The sequence below is a fragment of the Chamaea fasciata genome, unplaced genomic scaffold (genome assembly GCF_029207755.1).
Source record: "Chamaea fasciata isolate MVZ Bird 193981 ecotype frontalis unplaced genomic scaffold, bChaFas1.0.hap1 SCAF_11, whole genome shotgun sequence".
NCBI lineage: Eukaryota > Metazoa > Chordata > Aves > Passeriformes > Sylviidae > Chamaea > Chamaea fasciata.
In genome coordinates, this window is record NW_027094096.1 from 16,443,400 (window position 1) to 16,458,228 (window position 14,829).

Sequence of the window (14,829 nt, forward strand, 5' to 3'; positions counted from 1 at the left end):
TGCAGCAGCAGCAACTCCAAATATGAATTTTTCAACATTCTGGCAACAAGTATTATTCACCCAGGTACAGGCCCACGCTCAGAATTATTCAATCAGAACCTTATTTTCCACCCAAATGAATTTTGATAGAAAATATTCAATTCGGCCTAATCAGTGGGGCTTAAAAATCAGTCAAAATATTTTTTTGAATTGTCTCCATCAGTGCCAGAGCACGAGAACAACCTCTTTAAATAATCTGCCTCCAAAGGCAGGTACTGACTTTTCAATTGTGTTACTATTTTTTTAAAAGAAGTCCCATTAAAAATATTGTTACTTTTCAGCCAACGCTGCTGAGGGAGGGACAGAAAAGGACTGGGGACCTGCTGCAGAATCACACAGCCAATCTTAGTATCACTTCATTTTCAAATGAGGAATTTGGTAGTAAACAACCTTTTCCTTGTACACAAACATTTTTAATTTCATGCCCTGCTAATCATACATCTGTAAGAGCTCCTTTTCCATCCATCGCACTAACGATAATAAAAATCATCACACTAAAATTGTAGTTTGTCTGAAATGGAAATTGAGTAATAACCAATGTTCCTGTGTGGGACGAGGAAACGCAGCAGCACTGGCCTGATGGAGGTGACAAAGATTTGGTTTGAAAAAGGACACCTTCACACATGCCTCGCCCAGGGGCCCTTGGTGCCGGCAGCCCCTCTGCACCCCCGTGTTTGTGTAAGAGCCCTTTGGGGATGGGTTCACTCCACAGTTTCTCTCAGGCTTCCTGGTGGTCTACACCAGGCACTAGCACCAGCAAAGCCTCTCTGCTGTCATGACCTCACTCACCAGCACCTCCTTCCCCTCCTTTCTTCCCCTACGTTTTTTCCTCACCTCCTCTATCAGCAGGACATTAATGTGACAAATGCTACAGCATTGCCCTCACCTTCCCAAATCTCCTTTCAGCAGTGAGACCCAGTGGGCCTCAGCATATCAGACTTCAGATGTGTGCAGTGCCTTTACCTGGGCCTTCCACACACCAGAGCTCACCGCTGTGCTGCTCAAAAGTGCACTTAAATATGTGACCATACCCCTGAAAACAACTCCTTATCATCTCCTCAGTAACATTAGTGCAAGTGTTGAGGTTGTTATTTAATAGACATGCCCAGCTAAAATTCCAGGTTAATCAGGCCCCCAGAAACACCCACAATCATGACCACCTGATTTGGCAGTAGAAATAAATTTTTTATGATAAGACACCAGAATGAAGACACCAGAGAAGCCATGGATTCCTGGAAGTGCTCAAAACCAGGCTGGACAGGGCTTGGAACAACCTGTTCTAGCAGAAGGTGTCCCTGCCCATCACAGGGGAGTTCAAACTAAAGCTTCTTCAGAGTTCTCTTCCAACCCAAACCTTTCTATGATTTTTTGATTCTAAGATTTACTGTCTTGCACTGCCCACACTTCTCTTTTCTGGACTGCTGACACACAGCTTTTGCCTTTTTAGACTCCTCCTATTCCCATAGCTGTGCTGGGCCAACTCCAACTCAGAAATATTGCACTTGTAAGACCTACGCAATGGTAACTGAGAGTTTTAACAAGCAGTAAGAATATATCTGAAGCCTTAGGCAATGTGGCACAAAGACATTCTGGGCAGAGGTACACGACTCTGCTACACCTGGGACTCCTCTCTGGCCTCCAGTCCCTCACATTAGCATGCTAAACCCTCTGCTCCTTCCAGAGGCTGTTTTCTAAAGCACAGTTATCTACATAAGCTCTCCCTTGTCTTCACCAGAAGTGTAGTTGTTTGACTAATCAGCTTTAAGGAGACTTGTGAGTTAACTAATATCAATTAATTACTCCCATTTTGCAGATAAGCAAACAAAAGAATAAAAAAAGCAAAGCATTCTAGTCTAAATTAATGGAAATCAGAGTCCAAACCCACTCCTTGACCTGGGTCCAGAGTAATCAAAGGCACTGGGGAGAGGACCTTGGCATCCCCAACCCCCTGGCTCATGCTCAGGAAGCAGCACCAGCCCTGCCCTCACCACCAGCCCTTCAGCTCATCAAGGATGCACAGGCAGCCTCGAGATCTTCATTTTTCTTCTGCCCCCATGCTAAAGCTGCGGGGATTAAAAATGCAGCTGCCCCAAATGCAGTTACCCCAGAGGCATCTGCACCACTTCACCATGCTCACAAGGGAGACATGATCCAAACCAGGCTGTACCTAAGATTAGGTGACCAGCAAGAACACGGGCACTGACACATCTCTTATGTCCATAAACAAAAGCATTCAGCTCTGGATTCTTCTAACCTCTAATCAGAGTGCATTCAGTCAAACAGCCCTGCCAGAATTAACAGGGAAAAGGGAGGGGAAAAGAATAAAAAAAGACTTTGTCGAGCAAAAGTACTCTTAGACACATTTGATGTAATAGTCATATGATTAACAAACTGTCATATCAAAGTTTTCTGCAAAGTAGGAACACTCTGACAGTTCATATTTTAAAAACTGACATTTTGATTCATTACTGTAAATAGCACTCTGTATTAAATATTGTGACAAGGCATACAGTGTATTTTTTGAGCTCTGTAACATTTAGGAAGTACTGAATTTTTTTAGCCTTTTTTTTTTTAAGCACGTATAATATCAAAAGCAGTTAAAGCAGAACTCCAAAAAAGCTTCTAGAGGAGAGAATCATGATTTCTGAAATAACCTACTTCTCTGCCATCATCTCAAGCACTGTTGGGAACTTAGGCCCACAAGGATCTTAATGTACTGTTTGCATAATAAAATAGGGAATTGTTTCACAGAACAAAAGAGCTATAAGGAAAGAGGCTACATTAAATAATGTAAAATTACTCACTAGCAAATCATCCTGAATCTGGCAGAAGAGGGAGAGCACTAAAAGGTGCTGAATTACCACTCAGAATATCTGAGTGTGGGTTCATAACCGAGATGAACAACACAACATCCAAATGACTGCCCAAATGTGCATCTTGCTTACCCCCTCAGTCTTCAGCCATGTGTTTTGCCCCCTTCTGCAGCCCAGCATGGCCATGCCCATCCCAGACAGAGGCAGCACGCGCTCAATGCTGGGGTGGGGTGGGCAGGAACGGCTGCCCCATCAGAGCTACCAAGGATGTCATGGATGGGGTCCACAGCAGGGCAGCTCCCACTGCAGGAATGCTGTGAGCCAACAGAGCCCACCAGCCAAGACAACTCAAGCCCCTAACAGCTCCCTGCTTGTGGATCCCTTTCCCTGGATCACCAGTATCAGGGCAAACAGGACTGGAACCAGAAACAATACTGCCAATGTTCTGCATTTCCTGAAAAGCAACCACTTGACGGAAAAATTAAAAGTAAGAGCCCAAGCGAACACAAAGATATTGCTAGAGCAGCAGAGGAAAACCAGAGGCTGCCTTGCTGTTTGCAAGAAGCTCAGGTGTTAAGAGGACTGCAGTCCAGTGCTTAGGAAAGAAAAATGGTTACCATTATCATTGCTTGCAGCCAGATGCAAGTGAAGCTCTGGGCTCAGTCTCCTGACAGAATGGATACACTGCCATAAACATGAGCCCAGAGCCTACCCTAGGACATGATGAGGCTGTCACGCACCCTGAAGATGGATCACAGCACTGTTTCAGCAAGGGCTTGATCCAGCACAGCTTGCCTTTCCCCAGGAGCAGCTACACACCCCTCATGCTGGAAATCTTGTGCATGTGTCTGCACGCCAGCAAGTGTGGTAGTAGTAGTGGTCTAGCCAGACATCCAAAACATATTGGCACCACTATAATTTGTCCATTCACCAATATGTTTTCCTAAAAACGCCCATATGCTTTTCCTGCAGTTCCCATATGCTTTTGCAAAAGAGAAACAAAAACATTTTGTTAGTCGCGAGCGATTGATCGCCACATATTTCACAGAAGTCAAGTAGGAAAACAAAAACAACAACAACAAAAAAATTAAGCAGTCAGCTGCTTCCCCCTCCTCCTCCTCCTCTCTGTTCACAGAGGGAACTGTGAAGAGCAGGAAAAAAATCAGCCCACAGCAAAATACACACACCGCTCATTTTTTTTGCACTTCAAGATATTCTAGGAATTACAGGAGGAATCTTCATTAAAAACAAGCTATCAAGGATCTGGCAACCAGTGGCATTCCAGACAGCAATTCAGCATCGGGTGCTCAGCTCAGTGCTCGGCGCTCACTCGGATCCTCACCGCAGGCAGCGCAGCCCACAGGAATCCACGCTCCTGGAGGCACACTTTAAACAAAGCCGGGGGTGGGAGGACAGGGTGGTGAAGAGGTTACAGCCCTTCCAATTCACAGGACAGCTCATGTGAGGCCGGGTCCATCTCCCTGTGCAGGTATAAAAGCCCCCTCACACGCAGGGCTTCCCAGGGAGGCGCTGCCTTGCCAACGCAAATCTCACAGCAGCGGGCGGGCACGGGGAGCAGGCAGGCTCGGTTCAGCTGGGAGCAGGCACGTGGGTGTACAAGTATGTGTGTGTCAAGGCTGGAGCATGTGGGAACCGTAGCTGTTTAGTTAAAGACTCATTAAGAAACAGCAGACCCAGGGCCAACGTTCAAAGAGGAGCGATGCAAAACATTTCTCTGGAGAAAGATTAGCGTGTGTTCTTCTTTACACAAATAAAATTAAAGAGAGACTCATAATATAGACAAATCAATTAACTTCTGAAAAGCCAAGGGCACTGCATGCAGGAGCAGACAAGAGGGGAAAAGCTTTGTTACAGGGCCACCAAAGCAGTGCATAGGCTTTCCTCCCTGGAAAAGAAATTCAGCTATTGCTGCATGAAGTTCTGATGTTAATCCCAGCTGCATCACGCTCATTGTTACAGGGACACAGCTGCTTCCTTCCCAACACAGCCATACACGTACCTATATACCACTATAACCTTACGCACCAAGGGCTGGGGGTCAACTTTGCAGAGACTGTGGAAAATACCTGAGGGCAGAGATCAAAAGGCTACAGGAGTGCTTAAACCAACAGTTCCAGCCTAAAGAGCTGGAAGCTGACTTTCTATATAGGATACCCAGAACAGCACACACCCTTCTATCACAGTAAAACTTTCTGTGATGCAGTCACACGTTCTACAGTTCTCCCACAAATTTAACCAGGAATGCTCTTTGCAAAGCTAGTATTTTCTTGCAACGATCTAATCTCACACTAAACCTAATGAGAGACCAGATGCAACAGGTCAAGAGCCCAATTTTACACAGAAATGAAGCTGAAAACCCAGTCAAGAGAAGAGAAATCAATCTCTTGCACAGGACACAGAGTAAAAAACCAATTTGTCTGACACAGCTTGCTTCGCAAGATACATTTTATGATATGTTTTTGTCTTGAGAGGAGTTGTAAGCGCCTAAAAATCTGACTTCACCATTCACAAATGCATTAATGTTGTTGCTCAAGTGCTGACTAGAAAGCAAAACTAATACTGTCTCATTTAGTTAACATGAGGACATATTTAGTTAATATAACAATGGGCTTCTTCCTAGATTTTATATTTACAGCAACCCACTGGGATGGTTGATTAAACTTAGTCAGGAAAGCTTCCACAGAAGGAGTGAGACTAGCAGAAGAGGTACCATTAATCTTCCATAGCCCAGCAACTGGGAAGATCAGGCCTTGAACTAGACTCTTTGCTCTCGCTATTAATCTCCTGTCCTCTACTTATTAATCCCTGGTCTGTCTTTGTCTGTCAACATTTATTAATGGCCCCAACTGTTTGTAGTAAACAGGATACTGAAATCTCATCTCCAGCTAGACATAATTTACCCACCAGAAAAAAAAAATAAAAACCTACAAAAATTAGACTCAAGAAGAGGGTAAAGGCAGAAAGTAGGGATGAATATTGTGTATCAAAAGAGAAGGATCCAAGCACAATTAAATTCAGTGACACAACAGAGTGAAGATGCACTGTTCCTGATTTTGGCCTTCAACGCAGACATCTCATGGTCCTAAAGTCAGGTTTCATCACAGCAAAGAAAGAATCTCCACTGGTCAAAACTACCAGGGTCTTCTCAACAGGGCTGCACAAGCTGCCTTCTTCCCCTCCTTGCCACAACTTTGTAGTACCTCCAGCACCTTTCTGTCACTCTTTTGTCCACTGAAACACAGTTAGATCCAGCTAACAATACAGCCAGCTCTCCAGTACCAGCTGGGAACATCTACAGCCTGCAGAGAACCACAGTATGGATGGGAAATGAGTTCAGGCCCACAAGCAGAAAAGCTTTATTCAAAAATGAGGTCAAAGCAATATGGCCCACAGGACCCAGCAATTGTTCCCATGCAACACTCCCAATCTGCAGGAGGGCCTGCATGTTTGCTGCATCCAAACTTGGACCCAGAAACAGTAAAACCACCTCAAGCCTCCTGGGCAGGCTGGCATTCCACCACCCCAGGCTTTGGAGAAATGCCCATCAGTGGCTGAAGGACTGAACATGGTACCGAGGTCTTCCCACTGTCCCTAAACTCAGCAGCTGGCAAAAGCCCTGAGAGTTGATCCATTCCTCACCTGGAAGCAAGGCAGTCCTGTCAGGCCCCCAGTCAGATGTACAGACAGGCTCTTCCAAGGGACCTCTGTGGGTGCAAACAGAAAGGTCAGAATCAATGTTTTGCTCATCGTAAAAGCAGAAAGTAAATCAAGCTGGCTGTAACGCCTCACCAAGAAAACAGCCCCAAAAGGGCACGTAAGGCCAGCTGCCCTCCTGTACAGAGCAGACCAGAGCCTTTTCTCCTCCCCTCTCACACAACTCCTGTGTCAGTCTGTCCCTGTTTTGACCCATATAGGGGCTTTTCACACATTGGCAGCACAGATTACATCTGAGCAAGTGTTGGAGTAGCTGAGGTTTATTTGGAAGAGAAGTTACTTGTTTTAAATCACTGCAGAGCTGGTGAAAGGCACTGACGTAAGGGCTGCAGGTAACAAAGTCTCTTTGAAAGCCTGACCAGACGCCCTCCTGCCTCTCATGCTTAAAGGAACTGTTCTTCCCAAGCCTCAGCCACCGCTCAAGGCCAACCGTGAGTCACTCCCACAGCACTGGCTTTGCCAAGCGAGCATCACGGAGCACCAAAGGAGAGATGGGATGCATTAAACACACAGCCATTGTGGAAAAAGAGTCAGGGTGGGACAGCCCAAACCCTACCTCCACCGCCAGCCCTGGTTTCCTTTCTGGGTGCCTCCAAAGACACCAAGAGAATCAAAGAGAAAACACATTTTTTGTAAGAGTTACCACAAGCTTCTTTTCAACCAGTAGTCTTTAATACTTCCAGTTTATTGATATCTGAGCTTACTCTGATGTTTTTTATTTCCTTTAATCTCAGTCCTGGAGAAGAAATGAGCAAGTTTAAAAAGTGATGATTAGTGAAAGTCCACCTTGGCATACCCCTGGTCTCCCAGCCCACATGCTCCTGGTGTCACCAGGTGACCCCCAGCTCCTCCTAACTGCATCCTCATCCCTATCTTCCTGAGATCAGCCAAGGATCAAAAGCCCTTAAAGAGAAGGAGAGACACTTCCAGCCAGTTGCATATATTACTTCTTTTAATTAAGCCAGACTAAAACTCATTAGCTCCACCTTCAGCAGTGTTGCTTAGGAGAACCATGTCTGGCAGAGCAGCAGCTTTGCCCTCCTGGTCTGTGGAGAAGGAAGGGCAGCAGAATTTCAGCAGTTGCTTCAGATCCACACCAAAGCACAAAAAGCAGAGAAAAATCTGCTGAGAACCTGCCCACACAGACAGTGGATATTCTTTTCATATTTGCCATGACAAAAAATTCACGTTAACATTTTTGCAAGTACTGTAAGCCTGTATCAAGTATCAGCAAAGAGGCAGACAGGTGTTCTGACCACAGAGGAGACAGCATATGCAAACAGTTTGGAATTTATTACTATTATTTTTTAAAGGGAGAAGCAAATCCCAGAGATTTTTCTGTGCATGATACATTTTCTGCTCCCTGTTTGATGTTGCTTTCAGACTTCAGACTTCAAATAGCTAACACTAACCTATGTCTCAAGCCTGCTTTAAACTGATGCGCCTTAAGTGACCAGAAATGAATGCATGGTGAATCACTTATGCCACACACAGTGGGGGTGATGAGCAGTGGTCCATGTCTCCTGACTGCTGTATGGACACGGATAAGTTGGGGGAAAGGAGATCCCAGCTCTCTCTACAGAAGAGCCAGATAACTCAGCATAGTGCTTTTGCATTTTTAGCACTGAGAGCACAAGCTCCAGGTCTATAGCCCAACCACGAGTCAGAGAGAACAACCCAAGCACTGGCATTTTCTGCAAAGCATAGAGAGAGATACATAATCTGCATAGACTGCACTTCCACTCTCTCTTGCATGCCTTTAGGAGATGCTTGAGAGAAGCTGCATTTTAACTAGTAGCCCCAACCAAGGGAATCTGATCTTGACAGTAAGGGAAAGGGAGCAACCCAAAGTTACAGACTTCAGGCTATGTGGGTCCCAGCTCTTTGCTTCTCTGCTGACATCATTGCTTCCAGAAATTAAATCAAAACCCCACTTAACTTCACAGAGGTTGCAATTTGCATCTAAAGCATTGCCTAAGCCTCAGTTGTAATAAACAAATACAGCTCCACTGAAATCCAAGGAGTTATTCTCAGTTTGTCTGGTTACAGATCTGCAGAGCCATAAACATTACAGCTCATCCAACCTCCAGCTAAGTATCTACTAATAGAAGACCATTATCCTTGTCAGATGGATTGGGATATATTTTAAGAATAAACCTCAGCAGCTATTAAACACTGGAACAAGGCATGTTAACAGTCCACAAACAGAGCTGGAGTGGAAATATAACTATAGTTTGGGATTTTCATTGGGAAATTGGTAAAATGGGGAGAAGAAAGAAAACATAAAAACTAAACTGAGCCATGCATACACACTGAGAAATCAACCACATTATTTGACAGGTAATGAATGAAAAAGAAACGCGGGGAAGAAGGAAGCAAAATCATGCAATTCTGTCCTCCTTTTGGGCCTTATTAATACTTTGGGTATAGTGCATAGACAAGATGTTGTGCAGCCAAGGAAATACAGATGCATTTTGCTGGGTGTCACTGTCCCTAAGAGCTGACCTCAGGACGGACTCCGTTCCCTGAAGCCCTCCTCACCTCCTTGTAATAAACCATCCCAGTGGCAAACCTGTGCTGGCTGTGCTCCCCAGGAGCAGAGCAGAACTCCTGACCAGTTTTACAGATCTCTGCCCAGGGATGAACACTACTACACCCATGCCATGGACAAACCATTGTCTTCTTTAAACCATCTCACCAAATGAACTGGTTCCCTCCAGCAAAAGGCCATTCCACCTGCTGTAACCAATCTCCTGTTCAGATTGCTGCCTTGCCACAGCTTTGCAGATAAAGGAGAATTCTATTTTGTCTGGGTTTTTTCACTTCTTCTGACCCAATTGTATTGCCAAGAATCAATTAACAGCCAAGCCTAAGACAGGGAGAAATGGAGGAGTCTTGCCTCATGTTTTACAGAAGATACAAGAACATCCCAGGCCCTGCCACGGGATTCAGGTGCCAAATTTGAAAGGCCATTAACACCTCACCACAAAGAAGCCTTTTCTAGCACCTCCTCAACCTGCGAGCCTTCTCAAGGGTCAGCCCTGACCAGGACAACTCTGGGTCAGCCAGGTAGAGGGGCAGTGGGGAACATTTGAGCTATTTCCTCATCTGACTCATTTTATTCATTTACAACTCAAGGCAGGGAAGTCCTCTGATCCACATATGTCCAGACATGGATCTGGAGGCAGCACGTCAGGCAAGGCAGTAGCACCGCCAGGTCCTGTGCCAGGAGTGTAACAAGGGCACAGCGGTGCCAGCTCCCATCTCACAGCCTTTGGGGGACACACATCCCAGCTGCTCTTCTGGGCTGGCCCATCACCACGCTCACAGGTATGGCTGTCACACCCCCACAGGTGCCTGCCATGACCACAGCTCTGTCCCAGCTCAAAAGGGAAAGGGCAGGGAGTAACACAGACACACAGACACTCCACACACCCACCATCAGTGTATGCACACGGGTGCTGGGAGACAGGCTTATTTAGAGCTCCACAGAGTGCACTCCATCGTAATTCCCTCCTTCTCTTCCAGCCCTGGATGCAGCCTTAAAAATCCATAGCTCCAGACAGCTAGCCCACACACTGCTATTCCAGCTCAGCAGGGAGAGGATGAACTCAATTTTGCCAGTCAAATTGGAAGGAATCAAAAAAATTTAGTACTAGCATTTTGTTAAAATCAAAGAAACACACCCCCATCAAATCAAAGACAAAACAGAAGAAATGATATGGAGAAACAGTCTCGGCTATTGCTTCCACGGCCGAGAGTTGTTTCCAGTTGCAATCAAAGCTTGAGTAGCTCAGGGGCAGGAGGAGAGCCATCACAGTCTGCCAGTGTCACACAACATGGCACTGTCTTCCTGTACCAAACTGCCACTGAACCCTGACAGCAGCTCATCTGGGAGAGGGTGTTTGGACATGCTGCTCGTGGCCCCCCAAGCCCTGTTTGCTGAGCTGGATCTGCAGGGACAAACGTCTGGGACAACAACCACACACAGTCGTCTTGCACTGCAAATCAATAGCCACAAGTACACAGGAGCACCCAGCACATCCAGTACCCAAGAAGGAAGTGGCTGCCAGCCCCTCACCCAAGCCTCTGCCACACACAGTGGGCAAGTTTGCTCCCTGCCCGACAAGGACCTTCTTTCCACCAGACAATGTTGGAGCTTCCCAGAGAAATCAAAGAGAAAGTCAGGCATAGCTCAAATAAGCACCTGGATCTACAAACAACAGATTAAATTCTCAAGCTACAAAACTATGTTTTAGCAAAAGTGCAATTGAACTCCATGTACTTGTTACATTTCTAAATATACTCTGGTTGTCAAGACAACAAAGAGACTGATGGATCTCTAAAGTGTACTGTATCCATTTAATTGTCAGCATTTCAAACTGACTCAAGGAGGGAAAAAAACTGCTGCGTGATAAGTCTAATTGTCATGGTTACCACTGGCTAACCCCATAATAAAAAATATATATATTCTGGCTAAATGTGCCAAGCCATGTGAGGAGCAGATGGGAGATATTCTCATTACTGCAACAGCCTCCACTGGAAAACTAAACTTGAGGAAAGATGCGAGAGACTTTACAGAGATCTCAGACACAACAGACACTGTGGGCTGCATCTTCCCAGTCGTTTGGCAGCAGTTCCTCAGGCTTTTCCGCTGTGCTGAGCTGCCCCAAGCATGTTGGGACAACCCACAGGGCTGGGGCTGCCTCACTTGTGACCATTCTGGTTTGGGGATCTCATCCCTCACCAAAGAAAGCCTGATATGTGAGTTGTTACTCCTTAAAAGCCTTTGACATCATCTGATGTGCAACCACCTGGGCTTTGCACTCCCACCCTCACCCCCTTGCTCTCCTCTCTCCCGATGGCAATACCCAAGCCCACAGGAATGGCTGTGCCAGGAGGCTGCTTCAGCCTGGAACTTCTGCTCCCACACTGTTAACAGCTAAACCAAGGGCTATGTCCAGGCTTGGGGATGAGAAAACAAGTGGAAAGAAACAGGCCACTACTGCAAATACAGCAGCATGAGGCAGAGCTGGGAAGTGTCAATGACCCCCAGCCAGCCTGTGCAACCCACCTGATAAACATGATTCAGCAGCATGAAGAGCTGTATTATTCACATGAGGTCCCTCCTGAAAGGGATACTTTCCAAAAAGAGCCCCTAAACATTGGCTTTTGACATGGATCACCTCCAAAATAACATCTGAGTTATCTATCTGGAAAGCCAACGATTGTGCCTTTCCTTCACTGATCAGAACTCCTTCCCTACACTCAGTATTCATTTTTCTTTCACTAAACCAAAGTTCAAGTTGCAGGAGAAAAGCATCAGTGTCCTCCAGGTATGAGAACCAATGGAGAACATATTCACCTGATGAGCACTGACTTAAGATTTGGACTCAATGAGCCTTGTGGGTCCCTTCCAAATCAAAATATTCTGTGACTCTGTGATTTCAATGAAAGGGGAGGTTTCCAATTAGTCTGAAGCTTACCCAACATTTTTGACAGAAGCCATCTCAAAGTTGAATCATCCTTAAAATCTCCCCCAAACTGTTGCACTCCTTCACACAGATAAAAACTCTGCATCTCTGCTGTCAGACACTTTCAGGGAAACCATAAGGTGTTGCCTAAAACCATCTCCAAGCGAGCCACAAAGTAAAATCTGGTTGGAAAACACTGCTTAAGAGAAACGCCACTTTCCAGGCGCCTCAAGCAACACATCTGAGTTCGTGATATTTTCCTTGGAGCTTGCCCCTGCTCATTACCAAGATGAACAATTTCTGAATTCCAAATATGAGATTCTCGGTGATGTAAAATGAACTTTTGTGCCTACCAACACAGTCACTGTGTGGTTCACCTCTTGTGCTGCTTCACAGAGTGGTCTGTGCGTGGAGATGGGCAGTGACTGTCAAATCAGAAGTAGCACAGCAGAGTCATCTCTGGGGCTTGTGTGAGAATTATTTCCAATAGTGCCTAAATTAGGAGATTAAAACAAGTCTTGTGCACAAAGAAGCCTATGGTCTAATGAAAGTCAAAGGGACCTAAAGGCAACTGGTTTTTTAGAAGTATTTGGGTGCACCCAAGCCAATACAGCATCAGCATTTTGTCCCCAGATAATTTAAAAACTAAGCATTACCCATAAGGAACTTCAAAGAGATTACAGTCCTGAAAGCCGCATCCAGATCTTAACTGAGCTGAAATCCCAGACAACCAAAAGCTTAAAATCATGCTTCTATTTCAACACCATGCAGGTGCAGGAACCTAAGTTTGGTTTTCCTGTTGCTGAAAGTGCTCGCCTAAGGCATCATGCTTTTACAGTTATGGCTTTGGGACAACTGTTACATTCTGTACCAATAAAATATGTGCTCTCTGGAGCAAACTCCCCAGGATGACTCCTTTGCTTTGGCACAAATTGACTCATTTGGTTTAGATAAAAGGATATTCCCTTGCATCATTTCATTTGATTTTTTTTTTTTGTAAGATAAACACTTAATTTTGCTAAACGAGTTTTCTGTTGCCATGACTTCACTGCAGACAAACACAAAGCCATCAAACTCCTCTTCCTTGGGCGCTGTTTTTTTTAAACAGGTATTTGATCATCTTGATTCTCTTGCTTCTTTTCCCAACATCTGGATTCCCAGCAATATCCTGCAGTCAGACAAGATACATAATGGCTACAGCTACTCAGTAAATTACAGAGATATTCCTGCACATACTCATCCCCTCACAATCCACTTCTGCCAGCTGTGCCAATGCACCCTCTGTGACTCCACAAGCAGAGCAGCACTGCCTGCAACAGCAGGCAGCAAATCTCTCCAAATGAAACCCTAAATTTATGGGATTAGACCCTGAGAATTGTAATTCCCATGCTCCCACCAAGGGCCAGCCAGCAGGTGCCTACTCACCATCAAGCCAGGCTGTTGCCCAGGATTTTGCCCCAGTCCAAATCCAATCCTAAAGTCCTTCCCACTGCCTCAGTTTCTCTGATGGATGAAAAAGGCTGCACATGCATCATCTGCCTCCATGGGGTGTTACAACATTGGCTGAGTTAATATTCATGGAGTACACTGAGGATTAAGAGTATTACAGACTTTACTGAGGGAGAGAGCTTTTTCTTTTTTAATGTTTGCATTGAATAGACAGACTAAGTAGAAACAGCATTTGTAGCCTACAGCCATTATCCTAGTAAATGGCTTATTACAGCATGCAGCCTACCAGCTCACCTCCAACCAGTCTCGCTTAAATGCATGTAGGTGGAAGTGCTGCTCCTTCCAAAGAACTTTCTTTTTCACTCTCTCTGTCTGAAGGAGACACTGGATAGCTGGGCTCACAAGACAGGGCTTAGGATATAAATATTTCAGTATAAGCTTGTTGTTCAGTACCTATTTACGGCAATCACAGAACAATTAATTACCTCCTATCTAAGACTAATTCCCGTCTCTCCCAAAAAAAAGGGGGGGGGGGGGGGAATTTGTCCCAAGACTTTCAGTTTCCTGATGAGTCACAGCAGACACACTACAATAAGCTCAATACTTCAATCAGACTGTTTCTTATCCAGATATATTCAATACATTACTAAGATGTGGAGTGTGCTATTTTAAGGACTGATTTCAGGCATTGTATGCATAATGCTTTCTCATCTGAACACACGCCTTCTCCTGGATGAGACAGATGTACGTCCTACACCACCACCCCTTCTGCCCCCTCCCAAATCCTATAGGTAAATATGCACTGCAAAAGCAGAAAGTCAAGAATTGCACATTTGGTGCACTGATTTCTACAACAGGCAGCCCTCTCTCCCACTTTGCTAGTTCATTCCCTGCCCTTTGGCAACAAAATAACTTATGTGACAGCAGCATCTGACAAGAAGAAAACATTCGCAGACTGCGCGGGTTGCAACAGGTCCACAGCTTCTTGCTTTCTTCATTCTAGGGCCAAGAATCATACATTTCTTGTTCTGCCCCAGGGAGCAACTCTGCATCCCTGTACAAATCATCAGTTGTCCCCAGTTCCCACACCACCCACTCAGAAGCTCCTAGGCTCCATCAGGCAGGCAGGAGACACTTTGCCCAACCTCCAGCAACACAGGTTATGGGGACCAGCAGGTGCCCTGTGGTCCTCATTATTTACTTAATTTAATAGACTTAGATATAATTTATTGTGTCAATTGGGCAGTTGTTCCCAGCTGGGCCATTTGAACCTACAACAGGTTGCACTCTGCCACAGGCTGACCACAGCCACCGGACGA

The 14,829-nt window shown here is 45.4% G+C and overlaps 1 protein-coding gene across 8 annotated transcripts in view; it reads right to left on the reverse strand.

Annotated features, from left to right (window-relative positions):
- Positions 1-14,829, reverse strand: part of LPP (LIM domain containing preferred translocation partner in lipoma) — a 335,034-nt gene that overhangs the window by 234,722 nt on the left and 85,483 nt on the right. For 7 of the 8 annotated variants that reach the window (XM_066193362.1, XM_066193366.1, XM_066193360.1 and 4 more), the window contains one exon: positions 6,513-6,577. The exons of the other annotated variant lie outside the window; for it this stretch is intronic. The gene's annotated coding sequence lies outside the window, so the exon portion shown is untranslated. The remainder of the gene's footprint in view (positions 1-6,512; positions 6,578-14,829) is intronic. 8 annotated transcript variants of the gene reach the window in all.